Source organism: Dipodomys ordii, unplaced genomic scaffold, assembly GCF_000151885.1.
Source record: "Dipodomys ordii isolate 6190 unplaced genomic scaffold, Dord_2.0 Scaffold46, whole genome shotgun sequence".
Taxonomy (NCBI): Eukaryota; Metazoa; Chordata; class Mammalia; order Rodentia; family Heteromyidae; genus Dipodomys; species Dipodomys ordii.
This window is the reverse complement of record NW_012267262.1, coordinates 270,436-276,543: the sequence shown is the minus strand read 5'-3', so window position 1 is coordinate 276,543 and position 6,108 is coordinate 270,436.

The window sequence follows — 6,108 nt, the reverse complement described above, 5'->3', positions numbered from 1 at the left end:
ACCAATTCTAATTTGCATTCCCTTTTTCCCTGGCTTTCAAGACTTTCTCAAAATGCTTTACCTATTTGTCTCTCTCTCCCTCTCTCTCTTCCTTCCTTCCTTTCTTTCTTTTTTGTTGTTGTTGGTCATGGGGCCTGAGCACTGTCCCTCAGCTCTACCACTTGAGCCACAGTGCCACTTCCAGCTTTTTCTGCATATGTGGTGCTGAGGAATCAAACCCAGGGCTTCATGCATGCAAGATAAGCACTCTACCACTCTACTGGGAAGGCAGCTACCTTCTCAGCCTACTTTACCTATTTTTCTGACCTTATTTCCTATCATTCTCCTAAATACACCCACTTATTCTCAAAGCCTTTAATATCCTTTTATAACTCTGTCTTTATTCATGTTCTAACTACAATTCTATCACTTATAAGCTTGCAAGATAAAATACAGAAGATCCAGTTAAATTTGAATATCATATGAACAACTGTTTATGTATGTCTTCCAATTTAACTGAGAATATATATATATATATATATATATATATATATTTCTTTTTTTTTTTTTGCCAGGACTTAACTCAGGGCTCAGGCACTGTCCCTGAGCTTCTTTTGATCAAGACTAATGCTCTACCACTTGAACCACAATACTACTTCCGGCTTTTTCTGTTTGTGGGGTACTAAGGAATCGAACCCAGGGCTTCATGCATACTAGGCAAGTACTCTACCATTAAGTTACATTCCTAAGACAACTGAGTATATTTTTATTTGCTAAGTGTGATTGCTATTTCCCACATGGCAGGAGCATGTGGAGGAGGGACCCGAATCCAGATAACCACCAACCAAAGGCTTGTATAGAATGAATTGGGCCAGAGGCCAGTGGCTCACACCTGTAATCCTAGCTACTCAGGAGGCTGAAATCTGAGGATCGTTGTTCAAAGCCAGCCCAGGCAGGAAAGTCCATGAGATACTTATCTCAATAAACCACCAGAAAATCATAAGTAGCCCTGTGGCTCAAGTGGTAGAGTGCTAGCCTTGAGCTGAAGAGCTGAGGGACAGCACCCAAGCCCAGAGTTCAAGCCCTATGACTGAGAGAGAGAAAGAAGAAGAAGAAGAATGAGTTGGGAGTCCAGCGTGGGTACTGGTAGTGCCTACTTGTATTCCCAGCTACTCAAGAGGCTGAGATATGAGAATCACAGTTTAAAGTGAGTCAGGTCAGGAAAGTCTATGAAACTCATCTCCAATTAGTCACCAAAATGATGGAAGTATAGCTATGGCTCAAGTGGTAGAGGACTAGCCTTGAGCAAAATAAGCTTAAGGCCAAACAGCACCAAAGCCCTGAGTTCAAGCCCCAGGACCAACACTTTAAAAAAAAATGAAAGGAGAAGAAGTTGGTGCTGGCTCAGTAAATAGATTAGGGGAGAGTATTCCAGAGAGAAGTATATGCAAAAAAGACTGAAGTGGAAGACAGCCTGTCATGTAGGAAGCAACTCAGAAGTTGCTTTTGCTGGTCCTGTGCATTGACTAAAAGCAAGAGAAAAGCTGGGCACCCAATCTCTGACCTTCACATCTTTGCCTTTGATGTGAGCCATTCTCTCTGGCAGTCACTTTACAATCATCTCCAGGAGGGACAGGACTTAACATTAAGCATCTTGTAAGGCAAACTGCTTCCTTATTATCCAGTGGCAAAAGGCAAAACTGCTCTAAAGGAAGCAAACAACCATCTTGGAATCCATAAAGGCACCAAAAACTTATGATAAGGCCCAATCTGACCAACCCTGACCAACTACCAGTGGTTGCTGTCTGTAGCACCCAATGACTAGGGAACATATCTATGACTTAGGACTACTTTAACTACGTACTTTCTCATCATCCTTACCCCTAACTCACTCTCTACTTAAGATTTTTTCCAATACTCTAAAGCAAATTCTAGGCACTGAATTCTTTCTAATTGGAGTTAACTAAACCTCGTGTGTGTGTGTGTGTGTGTACTGGCAATGGGGCTTGAATTCTGGTCCTTGCTTCAGTTTGGCTTTTTCACTCTACCACGTGAACAACATCTCCACTTTCAGCTTTTTGATAGCTCATTTGGAGACACATGTCTCTTAGCATAGCATTGTCTCCCAGAGCTGGCTTTGAATCTTAATACTCCCATCTCAGCTTCCTGAGTAGCTAGGATCATGAGCTACCAATACCCAGAAATTTTTGATGGGAAATAAGCCATAAACTGCCTTCAAGCTGATCCTACTGAAACAAGCAGCTAAAAGATTAACTGTCCTCCTTCCTCTAAATCAAATAATCCCCCACCCCCAAAAAATTCCCCAAATGGGAACATCCTGAGGTCCCATACCTGAGACCATAGATCTTACAAAATTCTACTCACATCTTTTGTTGACACCTCTGCTGACAACCCTCAGCCTGTGGCACAAGATAAAGATTTCTCCCAGCTCACACAAAGAACTTTCTTCTCCTTCTCCCCCTATAAGAGAGGAGACCTCAGTTGTAAGTGTATCACTGTCTCTCTAGTCTGGCTGGAAGACTGGCATCCCTCTCAGATTTTTATTCTTGATATAAAAGTCTATTGAGTTTGCTTTCTGCTCTTTCTTTATTTGGATATTTTTAGGACTCAGTTTCCTTAAAATGTTGGTCTCTTTTATTGAAGTACAGGGACAAGTGGTCAAGTCTAGTCCAGTTGGGACCTCTCAAGCCAGGGCTTTTTGTCTGAATCTAGTTTCAGTCATTTAAGAAAATGAAAGATGTACGGGGGTGGGAGGGTAGATGGGAAGGGATGGGAAGGGGAAGCAAAGGAGGAGGCAACTAAAATTTAAAAAAATAAAGAAAAGAAAAAAGAAAGAAAATGAAAAGATCTACAATAACAATGCTAAAGAGGATCAAGGCAGTTTTTTTTTTTTCTTTTTTGTCGGTCCTGGGACTTTAACTCCTGGGCTTGGGCACTGTCCCTCAGTCCTTCAGCTCAAGGTGAGCACTTTACTGCTTGAGCTACAGTGCCACTTCTGGTTTTCTATTGGTTTATTGGAGATAAGAGTCTCACGGAGTTTCCTGCCTGGGCTGGCTTTGAACCGTGATCCTCAGATCTCAGCCTGCTGAGTAGCTAGGATTACAGGCGTGAGCCACCGACCCCCAGCTTCAAGCCAGATCTTATAGGCAATGGTCAAGGTCAAGATTAGGATTTAGGTCTTCATCCTAAATACAATGAGAACCTATTGAATGATCATTTAGCTGCTGAATAGAGAACCCATGGGGGAAAGTAAAAAATATAGGGGTGTGTGTATGTGTGTGTGTGCTAGTACCAGGGCTTGTACTCTGGGCCTTGCGCTTTTGATTGGTTTTTCTCACACATATAATTGTTTCTCTACTACCTGAGCCACACCTCCAGTCCAGTGTTTTGCTGATTCATAGGAAAACAGTCTTGTGGGCTTTTCTGCCTGAGTTGGATTCAAGTCATGTTTTTCAGATCTCTGCCTCTTAATTAGCTAGGATTGCCGCTTTGAGACAGCCATATACAGCAAGTGCAGGGATTTTCATTGCACTTCTTATTAATGAGGAATCCGAGATTTGACCTAATATAGTACACTCTGGTGAAGCCTCCATATTATTCAAAATTCTTTTCTTTTTTCAGTTGGTCATGGGGCTTGAACTCTAGGCCTGGGTGCTGTCCCTCAGCTCTTCAGCTCAAGACTAGAGCTCTACCACTTGAGCCACAGCACCACTTCCGGGTTTTTGGTGGTTAATTGGAGATGAGTCTCAGGGACTTTCCTGCCCCTGCTGGCTTTGAACCATGATCCTCAGATCTCAGCCTTCTGAGTAGCTATGATTATAGGTATGAGCCACCGATGCCCAGCTTTCAAAATTCTTAAAGGTACAACATGGGTAGGAATGGACTGTAGCAAGTGTGAACTATTTAAATAAGCAGAATATGTATGTGGATGGGAGATGTACCACAGTGGGTGCTGTATGCTATTCTGGGTTTCCCCAGAGGCAATAGCAAACTTCAGAATTTCAGTTCTGTCTCAGGCCAAAGGCTTAATCTTAGTCTGTTTCTTTTTTCTTTTTTTGTGGGGCTTGAACTCTGGGCTTGGACGCTGTCCTTGCGCTCTTCAGCTCAAGGCGAGCCCTCTACCACTTCAGCCACAGTGCCACTTCTGGTTTTCTAGTGGTTTATTGGAGATAAGAGTCTCATGGACTTTCTTGCTCAGGCTGGCTTTGAACCGTGATTCTCAGATCTCAGTCTCCTGAGTAGCTAGGATTACAGGCATGAGCCACCAGCACCTGGATTCTTAGTCTGTTTCTTACAACGCCTAAAGCAAAGAAATGTCAATTCAGCATTAAAGCATTAATCGAAGGAATAGGGCCCAAGAACTTCGCTTAATATTTTTCAGTAGTTTTGCCTGGTGCTGGTGGCTCACGCCTGTAATCCTAGCTACTCAGGAGGTTGAGATCTGAGGATCACTGTTCAAAGCCAGCAGGAGAGACCGTGAGACTCCTATCTCCAATAAACCACCAGAAAACCGGAAGTGGCGCTGTAGCTCAAGTGGTATAGCGCTTGCCTTGAGCTGATAGAGCTGAGGGACAGCGCCCAGGCCCAGAGTACAAGCCCCATGACTGACAAAAAATACATATATTTTTTTCAGTAGTTTTATTTATATAACTTTATTTGAAATGGAGTTTTGGGCCCCAAGGCCAATACTCCTGGGATTCTATGTCAAGTCTGACCATAGACCCACTTACACACCAAATAAAGAGACAGAGAATGGAGATTAAATTCATCTTCAACCTGGATGTAGTATAGAAATTGGAGGAAAGGGACAAAGGGCATGCATAAACAGACCCAATTGGACCTGGTGTTCTAATGTTTTGGTGTTCTAATGATCAGAGGTGGTCAGCCATTATCTGAGGTAGGGATGGGGAGCTGTTATAGTAAGAGTTATTAATGCCTATTAGGTCAGACTCCTTCCAGGCTTTCAAGATGGCTGTAAAGTGACTGCAGGAAAGAAGGGCAAGTTTCTGAGCAAAAGACAACAGATAATAAATAGAGGCTGGGAAACTTATTTAGTTGATCTGTGGATCCAAGTCGTGAGTGATTTTTTAGCAAATGCAGCTTTAAGCACCTATTAAGCTTCTACCTATACAAGGACTGTTGATGGAGCAACTATTCCCCATAATTCAATTTGGAGGTATATTCAGCACACACACACACACACACACACACACACGCCCTGCGCCCTAGCACCTACTGTCAATCCCACCCTCAGATTTAATTTGCCTTATTGTGTCTTTCACCGAGTCATCAAAATAGCCTTACAAATTCAAGGTAATCCTCAAGTGGAAGCAATGAATATGAACATGGCCATGTGTGTTTATCAGTACAGCAGAGTCCGTACGTGAGAAAAATCTCTCAAGCCATTCCCTGAGCAAAAACACAGGGTAGATGCTGGACGTGGCATTATCTAAACCAAGCAAAAGCAGACAGCACTTGCCTCTATGTCCAAAGTGCGTGCCGTAACGCACAGCTTGTATCAGTACATGATTAGTACAGCTTGTACCAGGACATGATTAGTGGCAGAGTGGCAGAGGACCTGCCGATCCCTGTGCGCCTGAGCAACTTCGCGAGAGCCTAGACACAGGTACCGAAATCCCGGGCTTAAAACCTGTAGGTTCGGGCTGGGAATGTGGTTTAGTGTGCTTTCCTAGCACGCATGAAGCCCTAGGTTCGATTCCTCAGTACCACAAAAACAGAAAGGGTCGGAAGTGGCACTGTGGCTACTAGCCTGGTGCAAAAGAAGCCCAAGGACAGTGCCCAGGCTCTGAGTTCAAGCTCCCACAGTGGCAAAAAGTAAATTAATAATTTTAAAAAACCCTGTCGTTTCTACTGTTGACACGTCGTGGTTTTGGAAAATGACATCTAGAGAACCTCATTGTGAGAAGTAACCCCAGACCCCCTCCGTTTCCCCTACCAGAAATCAGAGGGAACTCCAAGATGAGCAGCCCGGAGCCCAAGCTGCCAAAGAAGATCCCACCCTTTAGCCCCACCCCCGCAGCCTGCCAAGGCCGCCTCTCTTTGGTGGATAACAGGATTCGTCCCGCCCTCTTGAGCCTACGCCAGCAG